This window comes from Lepidochelys kempii, chromosome 6 (genome assembly GCF_965140285.1).
Source record: "Lepidochelys kempii isolate rLepKem1 chromosome 6, rLepKem1.hap1, whole genome shotgun sequence".
Classification (NCBI taxonomy): Eukaryota; Metazoa; Chordata; order Testudines; family Cheloniidae; genus Lepidochelys; species Lepidochelys kempii.
The window spans coordinates 46,962,645-46,981,759 of NC_136385.1; the positions used below are offsets into that span (position 1 = coordinate 46,962,645).

At 41.5% G+C, this 19,115-nt stretch overlaps 1 long non-coding RNA gene across 1 annotated transcript in view; it reads right to left on the reverse strand.

Moving 5' to 3' along the window:
* LOC140912777 (uncharacterized) overlaps window positions 1-19,115 on the reverse strand; it is a 252,125-nt gene that overhangs the window by 42,357 nt on the left and 190,653 nt on the right. The window lies entirely within an intron of this gene.

Below are 19,115 nucleotides of genomic sequence, written 5' to 3' on the forward strand. Positions count from 1 at the left end.
GGAGTATATCATATACAGTCAAATTCTCTTAGAAAAGGCTACGGGTACATTTATTGAACCACCATTATTTTGTGCAATGTTTAATTTTCAAGACACTGAAATTAATATTCTCAAATTCAGCACATCACTGGGATTTTTATTCTTACAGATAACTACACTGAACAAAGATTGATGCTGATGAATTCATCTAGCAATCATTTTAAGCCTTTTATTATACTGGAAAGGGAAACAGAGCAACACTGATATGTTAATAGCAGGCTATTAGAAGGAATTGCCTAGATGAGTGCTGTCTAGTGGTTACAGAGGAAGAATGGCTTCCTGGGATCAGTTCCCAGTTCTGCCACATGCTATTGAGAGACCAGATACTTAAGCTGAAATTCGGGAAAGCACCTCATCATGTGCATATAAGTCCATTCCCATTCAGAAAAACAGAGAAATCAAAGGCACAGGAAACGTACATGTGGTACACCCCATGAAATAGAGATTTCAGGGCGAGCTGAACATTGTGTGTTTATTGCAAAACACTTTCAATGCAAAAATGAAAAAAAATCTTGGTTCAATTTAACAGATTCAGAGGCTGCACAGGAATACTTTCAGCACTGTTTTGTGGGAAGGATAACCTGGTCTTGTAAATTCAAATTCTTGGAGTAAAGAATATTTTATAAACTCTAGCTAAACAAGGAGTTTGGTGGAATTGTTTGTTTGTTTTTTAACTTGTCAACGTCTCCTGTCATGTTTACATATCAGAAAGTATGACTAACACACTAAGGCAAAAAAGCAAATATGTTTGAAGCTCACAGTCATACTGTATGCCTGTTTGCAATCTCGACTCCACTGTGTAACTTCTCCCTGAAAACAACTAGAAACAACAATAGATAAACTCAGGTATTTTCAATGTCATGATTTCAGTTCATTCTATCTGTCCCTGTTGTTCATGAGTTACCTGAAACTGAAGACAGTTCTGGGGGAAGAAGATTGCAAAACATAATCAACTCCATCTCAATCTACAATATATCAGGTGGCCAGACAATGAATGTTGAAGATCGAATTGCCAAAAGCCATTCATTCTATTTCAGAGATCATGGCTGGCAATTCCATTGAAAACCTGTTTGTTTTTTTCCCCAAAAGTTCACTAAAGGAACTAAAATAATTTAACTGTATCTTCCTGATTATATTTTACATTTCTTCCTTCTCATTTTTTTTTACCTAAAATGATACTTTTTTTAAGTGCAATTTATTTATTACATCCATTGGAATAAATCTGGAATTAACTATGTACCAGATCCTCAAAGATATTAATAGGTGCCTAACTCCCATTGAAATCAAGGAGAATTAGGTGCTTAAATACTATTGAGGATCTAGGCCAATGTAATTTTGACAATGGAATTATAGGAGCTGGAGTAGATACAGTATGAAAGAGGAATTTAAATACAGTGACTTGAGTGCTAAAAGAGAAGATTAATATAAAAAAAATCACTTTGAGCCTATTCCTGCTCCAATTGAAGTCATTGTGATGGCAATGAGAACATGTCATTTTAAAAATGATTTACTGTTTTCTCTCTCTGACAGATTCTCATTACACTTGCAAAAGTTTATTTGAAATTTTTCTGCTTCCCCAAGTCTGATAAATCTCTCACTAAATATGTCCTCCTTCATTTTGAGACACAGAAAACAGAAGAGCCGTCAACTCCTTAGCTGCTAGCTTTTCTTAATTCTATTAGAACTTAGCCCACTTGGTCTTTATCAGCTCTCCTTCTAATTTTACTAATGGAGATGTTTTCCTAAATATTTCTAAGGTCAATAATGATGCCACTTTTAACCTGAGCAGCTGGCCAAATTTCAGGGTCCAATAGGTTTTTCCAGTTGGAAGGAAAATTGAGAGTGGGGCCTGGTAGCTTTTAAGACTCTTATTTACAAAGAACGTGTAAAGTACTGTTTTGCTGGACACAGAAAGAACCAAAATAGTAGGAGACAGTTTCTTTACTTACAGCCCTAAGCCTCTGTAAAACCGTCCAGGCAGTATGTCTCTTCAGCCCAGCTCTTCTCTCCTCCCCTGCAACTTCTCTCTGACTCCCTTCCACCGCCCCCACCACCACCACACACATAAAGACAAATACATAGTGGAGCCCACCACACACACACACATCAAATTCCTGGGCAGGCTTGCATACCCCTTCGTCTTAAGAGGTGGGTGTTCAGCTGTCTCTTTCAGCTACCTTAAATGATGTATGGAGGTCACACCTAACAGTTTAAACTCGGTTTAACCCAACCCACAAGAATATCTTCAGGTTGCCTCTAAAGTATGAGCTATCATCTGTTCACCTGAGTTTCTAAACCTGTCAAGGGGGCTTTCCAGACCATCTTGTGACTACTCTAGTACTGAGAATACAGAGACTGTTGGAAGCTAGATCTCTAGTTCTCTTGCTTTTATATTTTGACACTATTGATTTAGAAGAAGTGAGATGAATACACCCTGGTTGAGGTGGGAAACTAGAGCTAGTAAACTGCAATTTGGATAACTGCCCTGTTTCAGGCCTGGGGCGGGGGGGGGGGGGCGCGGAGGGAGAGACAGTGAGTTATTCATAAACATTATTGCAAACATATGAGATGATGTAACATGTAACAGATGATGTAAATCAGAATAGATTCATTTACTCCACTGGAGCTACATCAATTTACACCAATTAAAGATGTGGATTTTAAACCTAAACATGGTCTGTTTAGAGGCAGATAATCCTGGTTTCCCTAATCTGGGGAAGTGGGGTGGAGGGCAAAGTACCAGGTGCTCAGCTATCACAATGATAACCACAGAATAAGACCTGAATAGAAGAGAATAAATCACCTCAACAGTGCATTAAAACTTTTTTTAAAATATATGAAATAAATAATGGTACCAAGAAATCAAAATTTAATTCTGAAGGAGTTATGTCTCAAACATCAGATTTTAAAAACCCCAGACTTAATCCGTGTTCAGAAATTGAACCTGGACCTACTTCCACATTTTGTAAATGACTCCTATCATTAAAATAAATTGATCCAAAAGCCCTGGAAGTTTGAAGTGTCTGAATTCCTAATCCAGATTTTACTGCCTGATCTCTTCTTTAAAGGGAATGAGAGCTGTAAATAGCCATCTGGAGAAGGTATGATATGGCAGCATGGACTGATATACGCATCTTTATGTTAAGCACAGGAGAACAGGCTCAGCTATTATAAGAACTGACATATATTGTCTTAGGAGCACTGATCATGGACCAGGGCCCAGTTGTGCTAGACTCTGTACAAACACAGAACAAAAAAATGATTCCTGCAAGAGCTTGCAATCTAAGTAAGCTCATATTTCTCTTGACTTCAGTGAAGGAAATCCTTGTAGACTTCTTCCTCTTAGCTCCCTACATTGTGTTTTACAGCAAGAGTTGAAGCGATATGACCCCTAACTATTTGCAAGCATATGCACAAGGCATACTGAAATTCAATTTGCATAACAAGTTCATTTTGCAGCTATTCTCCACAAAAGCAATTTATTAAGAAGAAAGTTTAATCGAAACAGGAACAAATCAGGGGAATAAATGTAAGCATTTCAAATACCACATTATTTCATAAAGGAAATCAGACTCTGGGATCTATTGAAAGGAATAATTGGAAACTGGGTATTATCTTAATATTTACATTCCCGAATATGATGCTGTTTCTACATTTTAATTTACACATTTGTAATTCATTTATTTATCATTTAGTACAACCTTGTTCTATGCTAGGAGATAATATTGTGGAGCCTATGATTACAAATGAACAGTTCAGAGCACCTCCTTAGACACTGTAAATGATCTAGCAAACCAATTTAAACAGACTCACAGAATCCCATGGTTCAAATAGCAGGCCTGCATGATCTGTACATGTAATCACACAAGTTAAGCATGCTGATAGATCATCTTAACTAAATGGCTTGAAATCTTAATCTCAGGTTTCAACTCATAGGATGAGCACCCAACTAAAAGTGAAAAAACTAGTTAGTAGTGAGTTTATTTTTCATTTATAATGATGGAGGCATTTCTTATTGGCACAGCTATACATGTTATTACAGTGTATTGGTATCATATTCTGGAGTACAATCCAGACCAGAGGGGGGTTGTGTAACCACCTGCCCTGAAACCTTGGGTGCCTCACAACGTTTTGCTGTTGTAGCTCCCAACCTCGGCTGCTCACAACCAGCCTACCAACATGTAGGTCACACCCCGAGTGTCTGTCTGCTAGACAGCCCAGAGGCAGTAGTTTTGACCCTAGCAGCCTGTCTACAGCCCCACAGACCCATTCTAGCTTCTACCAGCCTTGGTTACTACTTTCAGGGTGATCCCAACACATGCCCAGTCCTAGATTTTCCCCAAAACCATGTGTTCTGCAGTGTCCAGCCCTCTCCTGGGCAGCTTCTATAGTGAGGTTCACTGCCACTTTATGGAGTCAATATTCAACAGTTTGTTACTTTAACTGGAGTTACCGAACAGTTCAGTTTAAACACAGTACTGGATTGGTTTAAATTAAAAATCAAAGAAGTTTATTACCAAAGGAAGATAGGATTTTAAGTGAACTGAAGTATATGAGATATTTTGAAATGGTTTTCAGCAAATAAAAGTGAAAATATATGTCTAAAAGTCTAAAATTGAATCTAGCAAGTTTTTGTTTGAGGCTTTGTTCAAGATAGCCTTTCTCACCCATAGTCTTCCAGCAAGATGGCAACTGACCCTTACCTCAGGATCTCCCAAATGTGTGGATGTCTTTGTTTTCTAAGGTGAAAAAGAGATAACTTGCAGGTTTGCTGCCCCTTTCTTTTACAGTCTAGTGAACCTTTTAAGTGGATTATTTTGAAGGTCACCCAACAAAGTAAAGTATATCCTAACACTGAGGAAGGGGTAATGAAGTCTGGTGGTGAAGGAGGCTCCTTGCTCTTTCTTCCCCCACTTGGTTTGCTAAAATGCAATTTGTTCTGTTTCCCAACAACTCTTCCCCATGCTCTCTGGAGGATCCTGTTTACTACTTATATGTAAATTGAGGTAAACACACATTCCTTTGTTGAGGACAGATCTGTTTAACAATTTTTCCCTAGGCAGGGTTGTCTGGTTTTCATTATGTGCTAATAACATCATACAAGGAGAATTCATAATTTAACATATAATATTGCTGCATAAATGTCACCATGATATTATTGACAACTGAGTTATTAGTTTTCAGATAATACCTTGCAAGGCATATTTTATACAATGATTATCACCATAGTGTGTAGGGTCTGAATATAGGGGTGCTTTTGTTCACAAAGGGACAGGCAAATAAATTCATATTTATAACATAACTTAAATAAAAGTTTGTCTTGTCTACCACCACAATCATTAAATATTAATGCATTAAATCTCAGAACTTCGGAGTTTTTCTGCTTCTATCTGGAACTTTAAGCTCAAGAGGTCATTGATGAATTAAAGCCAATCATGCACATTTTACTGATATGGGTGGTTCCACTGATGTTACCTGCACAGGGCATTTTGGGGCCTGTTCTATGATTTATTAAAATGGCAGAATACAGAAATGAAAAAAAATCTTCATAAGAAAGTAAGAGATGGAACCTAGAAAATCATCTTATGAACATCACCTGAAATCTAGAGTAAATAATGTGATCATAGTCATATCATACTTTTCTGAGTGAGCTCTTCTATGATTAATCACAAACTCTAGCTTGCAATAATGCTATTTTGTCTCATTGACTACAATACGTCCTGCAACATTTTCAGATCTCAGAGTGAAAGGGATTTCCATTCCTAGCACACCAGAAAGACATTAAAAAAGTATTTAAACCAATCTGCAGTCTTCAGAAAGACAACAGCAGCCAGGATGGGATTGGCAATCTCTTGAACTTTCATTGTGAGATGGATAGAGCTGTAGCTTACACAGAAATGCAACCTACAGTTCAATTGAGACATTGTACGCTGGACAGCATATGGTCATCAGCAGAGGTCTTGAGTGAAAGATACCCAGCTATTAGTTCTGCTAAGATATAGGTTCTTTTTAGTTTTGTAACAAACTTCTTCAGTGGAGAGGAACATAAAAAGGGATTTTTGTCATACTCGAGTCTTATTTTCTTCTAATTCTTCTGAAACAATTTGGGAACCAGTTAGCAGCACGTGTTAGTATTTACAGTGGTTATTAGTCATTTACCAATAGTTACAACACGCCATTACTAGAATGGTATTTGGGGAATGCTGACACTTTATCTATTTATAATAAGAAAATCTCTAAAAACTGCTCTCAAGTGGCGAGCAGAGTTTCATGTAAGTAAGTCTTCAAGCTGGCTTCTCAACTGAATCCCTATTTATCAGAAAATTTCTGATCAGACCCACCAGTTAACTGAAGATAAATGGTATTTGATTGATTGTCTGGAGAAATATGAAATATTTCACTTCTTTCCAGTCGAAGAATAATGTAATTCAACCACAGCATTGTCCATATATCTATACCATCCAAAGTAACTCTGCAAACTTAGCCTGTTTGATATAGTGTGCAAAAGGAAGTTCATGCCAATGTGTGTCACTTTTCTCCTCTGACAAGATACAACCAAGAAAATTGTTTCCAGTATTTGCCTAGTAATATGATGAAGCTGTTGAGTAATTAAGATATGACCTGTGTAAACACTGAGCATGTAAGTTCAAAGTGCTGCCTGCCTCGTGGATTGGACTTTTTTTAAACCAAGAGTCTAGTGTTGCAAGTTCCGATTCACTTGGATAATCATTACTCATAGGAGTAGTTTTATAGATTTTAAAAGGATTTACAGGATCAGGCACTAAGTTTGGCAGAAATGTGTGTTAAACCACTTTCGGTTTAAGTTATAGAAATATGAAACTTCTTAGTGCAGTAGCTCCCCTTAGAATAGGTCTCTAAGTAATGACTTTGGGATCTTTCCTTAATAGGATTATTAGAACCTCACTTAAGGTACATAACTACAGTAGCCTCTTTCTTCCCAAGAGCTCTATGTGATTAGCCTTATTAAAAGAATGAATGTCATCATTATTGCCTCTCAGTTATGTCTTGTAACCCTGAATGGTGTCTTATCTGGACCATTATCTATACTAAAATTACCTGGTGTTCTTAATTATATTTTAAATTGTTTTAGTTAGCAAAATATGTGAACTCAAAAGGCAATTGCTATTGTTCTCTTCACATCAACTTCCAATGCAATTTTAAACATTTTTTTGGCCTAATAGATAGGATGGATTGATGGATAGTGTCATTTTGTTGAATATATATGTTTGATTTTTTTTAGCTTAATTGTAAGCTCTAGCAGCATGACTAGGACTGAAAAAAATAATGAACTACTAGGCAGCTCGTGTAGCACAAGCCTTTCTTTAGAGGAAGCATATTATCAGTTGGATATTAAAAGAAATCAGATGCTTATTTCCTATTCAAATGTACTGTACGGCCCAAGTAGCTTGGCAGTTAAGCAAAAAATGAAAGTTATACAAGCATGAGATTTTGTTATCAAGTTTAATTGTTTCCACAGAGACATAATGTGCTGAAAATGCATTCAGTTATGCTCCAAGAAGAAATTGTTTCCTTTATTGTTTATTAGCCTTCTGCTGCATTATAATTGTAGACTTCAGTTCAATTAACATCATTTACCACATTGTTTGAAAACGTAGGTTGTCTTCAAGGTGTGAATGTGATGTTTAGTTTCTGCATTAAAAGAGCATAAAGGGTTTACAGCAAGGTTCATCAGCTGGAAATAATAGATCAATGAGTTGTATAGGAGAAAATGAAAGCAAAGAATAGAAAAAAGAAAGTTTATTGTATTTCCCTATTTTTGAAAGGTTACCGTGATATTATCTTGGAGTGAATGGGGTCATAATCAACAACCATTAGAGTTATATGGTTAATATGACAGTTAAGCAGTTTCAGGTGAGATCAAAACATTTTCAAGCAAAATATTTCAAAAGGTGAAAGCTTAAATTAGGTTATGAGGTTATCTTAATCCATCTAACCTACTCATAGACTCTAAAGTCTGAAGGGACCATCATGATCATCTAGTCTGACCTCCTTCACATTTCAGTCCATAGAACCTTGCCCATCCACTCATGTTATAGACACATAACCTCCGGTTGATTTACTGAAGTGCTCAAATCATGATTTAAAGACTTAAAGTAACAGATTATCTGCCATGTACACTAGTTTAAATCTGCAAGTTATTGTGCCCCAGGCTGCAGAGGAAGACAAAAAATGCCCAGGGTCTCTTCCAGTCTTACCCGGGAGAAAATTCCTTCCCAGCCCCAAATATGGCAATCAGTTGGACCCTAAGCATCTTGGCAAGACCTACCAGATAGACACCTGGGAAAGAATTCTCTGTAGTAACTCAGAGCTCTCTCGATTTAGTGTTCCATCACCAGCCATTAGAGATATTTGCTGCTACCAATCACAGATCAGCTATACTGCACTGTAGGCAGTCACATCATATCATCCCCTCCATAAATTTAATCAGACTCAGTCTTGAAACTAGTTTGTTTTTTTCCCCCAGTGCTCCCTTTGGAAGTATGTTCCAGAACTTCACTCCTCTGATGGTTAGAAACTTCATCTAATTTCAAGCCTAAACTTGTTGGTGGCCAGTTTATAGCCATTTGTTCTTGTGTCCACATTGGTGCTTACCTTAAATAACTCCTCTCCCTCCCTGGTATTTATCCCTCTGATGTATTTATAGAGAGCAATCATATCTCCCCTCAGCCTTCTTTCGGTTGGGCTAAACAATCCAAGCTCTTGGTGTCTTAGAATCATAGAATCATAGAATATCAGGGTTGGAAGGGACCTCAGGAGGTCATCTAGTCCAACCCCCTGCTCAAAGCAGTACCAATCCCCAATTAAATCATCCCAGCCAGGGCTTTGTCAAGCCTGACCTTAAAAACTTCTAAGGAAGGAGATTCTACCACCTCCCTAGGTAACGCATTCCAGTGTTTCACCACCCTCCAAGTGAAAAAGTTTTTCCTAATATCCAACCTAAACCTCCCCCACTGCAACTTGAGACCATTACTCCTTGTCCTGTCCTCTTCTACCACTGAGAATAGTCTAGAACCATCCTCTCTGGAACCACCTCTCAGGTAGTTGAAAGCAGCTATCAAATCCCCCCTCATTCTTCTCTTCTGCAGGCTAAACAATCCCAGTTCCCTCAGCCTCTCCTCATAAGTCATGTGTTCCAGACCCCTAATCATTTTTGTTGCCCTTCGCTGGACTCTCTCCAATTTATCCACATCCTTCTTGTAGTGTGGGGCCCAAAACTGGACACAGTACTCCAGATGAGGCCTCACCAATGTCGAATAGAGGGGGACGATCACGTCCCTCGATCTGCTCGCTATGCCCCTACTTATACATCCCAAAATGCCATTGGCCTTCTTGGCAACAAGGGCACACTGCTGATTCATATCCAGCTTCTCGTCCACTGTCACCCCTAGGTCCTTTTCCGCAGAACTGCTGCCTAGCCATTCAGTCCCTAGTCTGTAGCTGTGAATTGGGTTCTTCCGTCCTAAGTGCAGGACCCTGCACTTATCCTTATTGAACCTCATCAGATTTCTTTTGGCCCAATCCTCCAATTTATCTAGGTCCCTCTGTATCCTATCCCTGCCCTCCAGCGTATCTACCACTCCTCCTAGTTTAGTATCATCCGCAAATTTGCTGAGAGTGCAATCCACACCATCCTCCAGATCATTTATGAAGATATTGAACAAAACCGGCCCCAGGACCGACCCCTGGGGCACTCCACTTGACACCGGCTGCCAACTAGACATGGAGCCATTGATCCGTTGAGCCTGACAATCTAGCCAACTTTCTACCCACCTTATAGTGCATTCATCCAGCCCATACCTCTTTAACTTCCTGACAAGAATACTGTGGGGGACCGTGTCAAAAGCTTTGCTAAAGTCAAGAAACAATACATCCACTGCTTTCCCTTCATCCACAGAACCAGTAATCTCATCATAGAAGGCGATTAGATTAGTCAGGCATGACCTTCCCTTGGTGAATCCATGCTGACTGTTCCTGATTACTTTCCTCTCATCTAAGTGCTTCAGGATTGATTCTTTGAGGACCTGCTCCATGATTTTTCCGGGGACTGAGGTGAGGCTGACTGGCCTATAGTTCCCAGAATCCTCCTTCTTCCCTTTTTTAAAGATTGGCTCTACATTAGCCTTTTTCCAGTCATCCGGGACTTCCCCTGTTCGCCATGAGTTTTCAAAGATAATGGCCAATGGCTCTGCAGTCACAGCCGCCAGTTCTTTTAGCACTCTCGGATGCAACTCGTCCGGCCCCATGGACTTGTGCACGTCCAGCTTTTCTAAATAGTTCCTAACCACCTCTTTCTCCACAGAGGGCTGGCCATCTACTCCCCATGCTGTGATGCCCAGCACAGAAGTCTGGGAGCTGACCTTGTTAGTGAAGACAGAGGCAAAAAAAGCATTGAGTACATTAGCTTTTTCCACATCCTCTGTCACTAGGTTGCCTCCCTCATTCAGTAAGGGGCCCACACTTTCCTTGGCTTTCTTCTTGTTGCCAACATACCTGAAGACACCCTTCTTGTTACTCTTGACATCTCTTTCTAGCTGCAGCTCCAGGTGCGATTTGGCCCTCCTGATTTCATTCCTACATGCCCAAGCAATATTTTTATACTCTTCCCTGGTCATATGTCCAACATTCTACTTCTTGTAAGCTTCTTTTTTATGTTTAAGATCCGCTAGGATTTCACTGTTAAGCCAAGCTGGACGCCTGCCATATTTACTATTCTTTCGACACATCGGGATGGTTTGTCCCTGTAACCTCAACAGGGATTCCTTGAAATACAGCCAGCTCTCCTGGACTCCTTTCCCCTTCATGTTAGTCACCCAGGGGATCCTACCCATCCGTTCCCTGAGGGAGTCGAAGTCTGCTTTCCTGAAGTCCAGGGTCCGTATCCTGCTGCTTACCTTTCTTCCCTGTGTCAGGATCCTGAACTCAACCAACTCATGGTCACTGCCTCCCAAATTCCCATCCACTTTTGCTTCCCCCACTGATTCTTCCTGGTTTGTGAGCGGCAGGTCAAGAAAAGCTCCCCCCCCAGTTGGCTCCTCTAGCACTTGCACCAGGAAATTGTCCCCTACGTTTTCCAAAAACTTCTTGTCTCATAAGGTAGGTTTTCCATTCCTTGGATCATCCTAGCTGCCCTTCTCTGCACCTGTTCCAGTTTTAATTCATCTTTTTTAAACATGGGAGATAGCATTCCAGATGAGTTCTCACCTGTGCCTTCTATAATAGTACTAACACTCCCCTATCCCTTTTGGCAATACTTCACCTGATGCATCCTAGGACTGCATTAGCTTTTTTCACTGCTGCATCACATTGGCATCTCATAGTCATTCTATGATCAACCAATACACCCAGGTCTTTCTACTCCTCTGTCACTTCCAACTGATAAATCTCCAGTTTATAGCAAAAAAAAAATCTTGTTGTTAGTAAGTGCATGACCTTGCATTATTACATTTCATCCCATTTCAATTACTCTAGTTTTCAAGGTCATCCAGATCTTTTAATATGATATTCAAGTCCTCCTTTGTATTGGCAATAGCTCCCAACTATGTGTCATCTGCAAATTTTATTAGCGCACACCCATTTTTTGTGCCAAGGTCATTAATAAAAATGTTAAATAAGACTGGCCCCAAAACGGATCCCTGAAGAACTAGTAGCCTCCCTCCAGCCTGGCATTTCACCTTTCAGTATGACCCATTGTAGAGGCTCACTTAACCAGTTCCTTATTCATCTTTCAATTCTCATTTTCTCCAAATTTAACTAATAATTTCCCATGTAGAACTGTATCAAATGCCTTACTAAAATCCAGGTAGATTAGATCTACTACATTTCCTTTGTCTAAAAAAATCAGTTATCTTTTCAAAGGAAGAGATCAGGTTAGCCTGGCATGATCTACCTTTCATAAAACCCATGCTGTATTTTATCCCAATTACAATTTACTTCTATGTCCTTAACTATCTTCTATTTCAAAATTTGTTCCAAGTCCTTGCATACAACAGAGGTCAAACTAACAGGCCTGTAGTTTCCTGGATCGTTTTTTTTAACCTTTCTTAAAAATAGGTACTATATATTAGCATTTCTCCAGTCATAGTGTATGACCCCCGAGTTTACAGATTCAATAAAAATCCTTGCTATTGGGCTTGCAATTTCATGTGCTGGTTCCTTTAATATTCTTAGATGGAGATTATCCAGCCCCCGCCTCCTCTCGCCCCCTCAGTTTAGTCCCATTAAACTGTTTGAGTTTGACTTCCACCTCAGGATGTGATAATTTCTACTTCCATATCTTTATTGCCATTAGCTACACTGCTACTACCCCCAAGTTCCTCTTTACCATCATTAAAAATTGAAAAGTATTTATTTAGGTGTTGGGACGTGCCTCGATTATCTTTCATCTCCACCACATCCTCAGTGTTTAGCAGTCCCACTTCTTTCCTTGTTTTCTTTTATTTATATGGCTATACAACCTTTTACTATTGGTTTTAATTTCCTTTGTAACATCCAACTCTGCTTGGCTTTGGCAGTTCTCACTTTATCACTGCACTTTCTGACCTCCAAGAGGTAGCTGTCTTCGCTGATCCATCCTCTTTTCCATTCCTCATAGACTTTCTGCTTTCTCTTAATCATCTGATTGAGATGCTTGCTCATCCAGTTTGGTCTGCACCCCTTCCCTACAAAGTAATCCTTCAGAGAGGAAGGATGTGATCTGTCATTTGTGAGGCATCAGATGTTATCAGTCCCAAACACATCATAACTAGTTTACACAGCTAGCTGGATTCTGTTTTCCTACAGTAGCTCAGTAAAAGAACAAGCTAAAGGGAGACAAAATATGCAGCTAATCAATGACTAAGACAAGTTTGCTTTTATCAATATTAATTATTCTGTCTTTGATTGAGAAATGAAATCAAATGGAAGTCCAAGATAGCCAAAAGGACCTAATTTAAATGTAATTGGGTACCTATACAATTTAAAGCCTTACTGTATTTATCTAAATAACATGAATGGACATCAAAACTTTCCGTAAACTTGTACATACAGATATGTTGACACAAATACAGACGGCAGCATGTTAATAAACCTGCTGCAGAGATAAATGGTTTCAATTAGCTTCCTCATTAGTTTTAACTAAGATTATTTCCTTAGCCATGAGTCATTTATCTCATTTTGCACTTTTCCTATTTACTGGAGCTGCAGGGAGTGATTTCCAAGTGTTTGAATTCTAGTGAATAAAGTAGTTTTGGGAATCCAGGCTTACCCCATTTATTTATCTTGTAGGTTTCCCTTAGTCTCACAAAAGGTCAGAAAGAACACTCAGAAGTCTTTTAGTGAAAATGCAGAAAGTGTATTCTGAACCTGATCCACAGCTGATTCAAGTGGGAGTGGGAGTATTGTCATTGACTCCAATGGGCTTTGCATCAGACCTTCTCTGAGAAGCAGGGAGTAAAACTCTGATTCAGATTCATACCAAAAAGACTACTGCCGAACTGTAGGTTATGCTGTAGAATGGAGTGAATCAGGTCGTGATTTGGAAATTGACATTTGAAACTAGGCATAATTCTGAGAAACCGGGGGAAAGGTCGTGAAACCTGTAGGATTAATGTACCATTACTATGGGAACCACCCACCTAAGAACATGAAAATATTCATGATGAGAACAAAGCCAACCTGCCCAACATGCTGATGTGTTGAAAGGAACTAGGGCCTGGATCCAAAAAAGGACTGAGGTGTTGTGATGCTCAGCACACCAAAGGACTCCTTTCCTGGAGTCAGGCGGCTTAGCCACCTAAACCGTTTCTTGTGAGCATGAATGAGTGTGGCACAGGATAGGAGGAAACTGGGAGGGGTGGGGGTGAGACAGAGAGAGAGAAAGAGAGATGACATGAAGAAATATCTTTTCATATGAAAATCACATTAAAAACTATTTAAAATGTTATAAAATTACAATATATACACAAAAAGATATGAATAAAATAAAGTAATGCATCTTAAGCAAACATTAAACATGGATCACTAAAGTATCACCACCACCAAGTTCACTCAAAATATTGTTAACATACCAAGTCAACTGCAAAACATCCAGGTTACAAGTCAATGTATAAAAGGTGTAAATCAGTCTGCAATCAGGCCACAATCCGGGGGCAGAATAGTGGTAAATATCACATGCCTCTTCCACCTTCACTCTGTTCTGGTAAGATTTCAAAATGGCCAGTTTTGCCTGAACCAACAGAAAATAAGCCAGCAGGAAACTGGCCAAAATGCAAGCATTGTATCTCACTGCCAGAAGAAACAGGGGCTTGGAGAAAACTAGTCCCAAACCACTGAAAAGCTGCTACAAAAAACCAAAAGCGGGACTCAAATTGGGGAAATATAGGAAAAAATGAACCACATCCAAAACCAAACAGAGGAAGTACTTCACAGACATCTCAGGAGTAATATAGTTCATAAAATGATAGATTGATAGGAAGCAATGCAGGTCCTTCCACGGCAAGTCACCAGAGTGCCTATGAAGGGGAGGTTTGTACAGCGTCTGCCGAGCCCGGGACACAGACTCACCCAAGGTCATATCAGGGAGATCAGAGAGTGTAGCATAATGCCACATCTTGACACATATGCCTCAGAGCTGTTTCTTGGCCATGTCTGCAAAAGGAACATTTACCAAGCCCTTCCAGGACAACCATCTCATTGCACAAGGATCTAATCCTCAGAAAGGCAGATAATTAGTGAAAGAATCATGGGATATCCCACCCCCAGGATGACCATTTCCTGCAAAACCTTTCTGCAAATACTCAGCAGCCACTGAGGGCCTTGTATTAACAAAAAAAAAAAACCAACCCACACACCACACCACCACAACAACAAACCCACAGACTGGATACTGGTATGAACTGCAAGAGACACCACCGACATCCAGCTTGATCAACTAGGAACAATCAGGTGGGACAGCTTGGTCAACTTGGCATGGGTAAAGACAGAAAACAGGTTCCTGGAAAAAGAGAGCTTCAACAGGAAAAAGTGGGTTAAAAAAAGAATGGTTCTTCCAAGAACCGTAAACTGGAAAGCACCTGGTCTGGCCTTGCACTTCACAAAATTTGGCAGGCATTAAAAAGACCATAATAGAATGGAGGCAAATCTAGACTCTCTAATCGATCAGGTACCAGCAATATAGGTGAGAGTCCAGCAAGATGGAGGAAAGACAGAATTTCAGGCCAGTGGGGAATTGGAGTACAGCAACCACTGAACAGACTGCAGGCAAGAGGCTGCCACCCTCCAGACTAAATCAATGAGCCCTGGCCCTCCTCATCTAATGGCATGAACAACAAAGCAGGGAGTAACCTGTGGTAACTATTCCCCTCTAAAAATGGTTAATATGCCTCTGAATCTGGTCCAAAAGGCTGTGTGGGGGGCACTGTAAGAGGGGGCTTGGTAAGCCTGATAGCGGCGGGAGTCACAACTGGAGTGGGGTTCTCTGGCTCCACAGGAGCTGGTGACTATAGTGTCATGATCACCTGCTGGACCACCTGCTGAAGCTGTTGTTGCTGCTGGTCCAATAGCTCATGGATCAACTGCTGTTGCTAGCTGGCTATTTGCTGAAGTAGTTGTTGCTGCTGGATGATGATTGTGGGTGTTTTGTTCAGCCATCCATTTTAGCAGCTGCCTCATCTCCATTCAGTGAGAGGGGGGTTGGAGGTAGTTTTTGCTTGAGGGTTTTTTGCCCCCAGATTTTCCTACTTTCTCCGCCAGAACTGTGCAGGGGTCTTGCCGGGCTAGGCAATCCTAGTGGCTGGAGTACTTTGACTTGCACCCCTTTGCTTGGTTAAGGCACCTCAGTCTTAAAGGCAGGAAGTGGGTATAGGAACCTGGGCTCTCACACTCCATTGTGTCCCAGCCCAGGGCCCTGTGTGAGTTAACCCCTGAGTAGGAGACCTCGCAGTAGGGAGTCTATGTCCACTGCCCTAGGCTACTTCCTACTGCTGTTCCTTCACTTTGGGACATGGCCCATATAGTCCAAGTTGCTGTGGTCAGCCTTGTCTCTAGTACTACCTCCTCAGGGACTTAGGCAGCATCCTGTTGTAGTCCCAGTTTCCTCTAAGTGGGGCAGCCGAAAGTTTGGCGGGGCTGGAACTTCACAATGTCTCTGTGCTTTGGTCACCTGGTTATCTCGTAGGCTTCTAAATCTCTTCCACAATCTCCTTTTAGCCAGGGAGATGGTGCTTATTTCCTGGTGGCTGCCTTGGTTGGCAGGCTAGCAACTCTTCCCCTCAGGTAGGGACGCAGCTAGCTCTTTCCTCTTCACCAATCAGCCCTGAACTGAGCCAGGTTCTCTCCTTTTCTCTCCCCTCCAGGCCTGGCATTGGCTGTAGGTATAACTGGGCAGGGCTAGCTGGACCCAAAGCCTCTCTTTTACCCCTTCTATGCCAGCAGATAATTCTTCTGCTTCATCACAGGCATACATGGTAAAATATTAAAAACCAACAGTGTCAGTACATGTTTCCATCTGGAGCCTGCCTTGCACAACCTCCTTCATAGATAGGATCTGTTCCCTTGCACTCCAGGAAAAATAACAGCTACCCCAGCAATGACATTGGAAAGCTTCTCCTTCTCATTCCTGCAGCCAGCTTCCCTGATTATCAGAGTTTGACTGCATATCTTGCAAGAGGACAAAATCAACCCATCTTTGTCTGAGAAAAATCAAAGAGTTGTGCTCTTTTATGACCATCCCAGCATCCATTAATATTTAGAGAGCCAAAATTGAGCAGCCCACAGACACTAGAAGGTGAGAGCCAAGAAGCAGAGAGAAATAAGGAAGAGTGGAAGTACTTTGTCGGGGGAAGGAATGGGGCCATGGGGAGGCTTATATATCTTGAGAAACCCCCACATGCTTCTGCACTTTACTCAACAACTTTTTGAGATGGAAATGTTTTCTATGATCAACTGAGATCTCTCTCAAGACAAGGGCAGCTGCATGAACAAAGTGCTGTAAATTAGGGGAAAAGTCCTCAAGTTCAACTTCCTGCCTCCCTTAAGTGCTGGTCAAAAAGTCACTAATCTCCTTCATGCTGTACCCACCCTTCCTATATGGCTGACTGCTGGGACATCAGGAACCACTGAGGAGTCAGAGAGATTATCGACATTCCCCTCAGACTCTACCAGCTCAGAACACCACTGAGCTGCCGATGTAACATTCTCATCATTCACGAAGGAAAGAGATTCAGTGAGAGCAGCTGGGATATCTGCTAAGAGGGGTAGGCAGTGCAGCCCCAGACAGGGACCTAGCATCATCACTGCAGCATGCAGGATCAGGAACTTGAGGGCTCATCGTACCAGGAGGAGACAGCTCCTCTCTGGGAACTCCAGAGATGGGGCTACCACCCAGTGCAGCACTATCCTTCTCACGGCACATAGCTTGATCCTCAGCTACTGCCAAAGCTCAGGGGCCAAGGTGTTAGCCCTTTTAGAAATAGTCGCACAAATCTCTCTGTCTGTTCTTCACCCCCTGCCTATTTCTAGAACCTGTCTCTGCTTGCTCTGCAAGGAGGTGTTCCTAGGACTCGCTTCCGTCATGGCACAAGTGATGGGGTTATAACAGAGGATTCCTCTGGGAGTGGGAGGTGGCTGCTGCATGGACAATGGCAGACCACATATGGTGAGTGGGGCAGACAGAATCAGCCAGTACAGATGTAGGCTCTGTCTCCTGCTGGTCCCTTGATTTTCCAGCCCCCACCCCACTATCCTGGGGTCCCACTTTCTTACCATAGAACCCAGAGCAGTGCACGGGTAGGACCCCCTCAGATGACCAGGGTCACCACACAGGAAACATTTCCATGTTTTCAGAGGTAGCAAACACTGTATAAGCTACCCCATAGAATCATAGAATCATGGAATATCACGGTTGGAAAGGACCCCAGAAGGTCATCTAGTCCAACCCCCTGCTCGAAGCAGGACCAATTCCCAGTTAAATCATCCCAGCCAGGGCTTTGTCAAGCCTGACCTTAAAAACTTCTAAGGAAGGAGATTCTACCACCTCCCTAGGTAACGCATTCCAGTGTTTCACCACCCTCATAGTGAAAAAGTTTTTCCTAATATCCAATCTAAACCTCCCCCACTGCAACTTGAGACCATTACTCCTCGTTCTGTCATCTGCTACCATTGAGAACAGTCTAGAGCCATCCTCTTTGAAACCCCCTTTCAGGTAGTTGAAAGCAGCTATCAAATCCCCCCTCATTCTTCTCTTCTGCAGACTAAACAATCCCAGCTCCCTCAGCCTCTCCTCATAAGTCATGTGTTCTAGACCCCTAATCATTTTTGTTGCCCTTCGCTGGACTCTCTCCAATTTATCCACATCCTTCTTGTAGTGTGGGGCCCAAAACTGGACACAGTACTCCAGATGAGGCCTCACCAATGTCGAATTGAGGGGAATGATCACGTCCCTCGATCTGCTCGCTATGCCCCTACTTATACATCCCAAAATGCCATTGGCCTTCTTGGCAACAAGGGCACACTGCTGACTCATATCCAGCTTCTCGTCCACTGTCACCCCTAGGTCCTTTTCCGCAGAACTGCTGCCTAGCCATTCGGCCCCTAGTCTGTAGCGGTGCATTGGATTCTTCCATCCTAAGTGCAGGACCCTACACTTATCCTTATTGAACCTCATCAGATTTCTTTTGGCCCAATCCTCCAATTTGTCTAGGTCCTTCTGTATCCTATCCCTCCCCTCCAGCGTATCTACCACTCCTCCCAGTTTAGCATCATCCGCATCTATGTGGTGCTTTAAAACAAGGTGCAAGGGCTGCTTGGGGTAATTTAGAACCACATAAACCTGGCAGCAGAACAACATAACATGCCTCGGAGGCTGCAAGAACCCAGGTAACAGAATCTAAAAGCACAAATTCCATAATGGGAGAGAGCAGACACTAGTGTCTCATTGTGAAAGAAAGGAGGATGTGAAAAAATGTGGGGGGGACCCTATTTTAGTAGCAGGAGTAAATAAGGGAAACACTGGAACCAAAGACTCCCAAACAATTCACAAACTGATCCTGGGCCAGGAA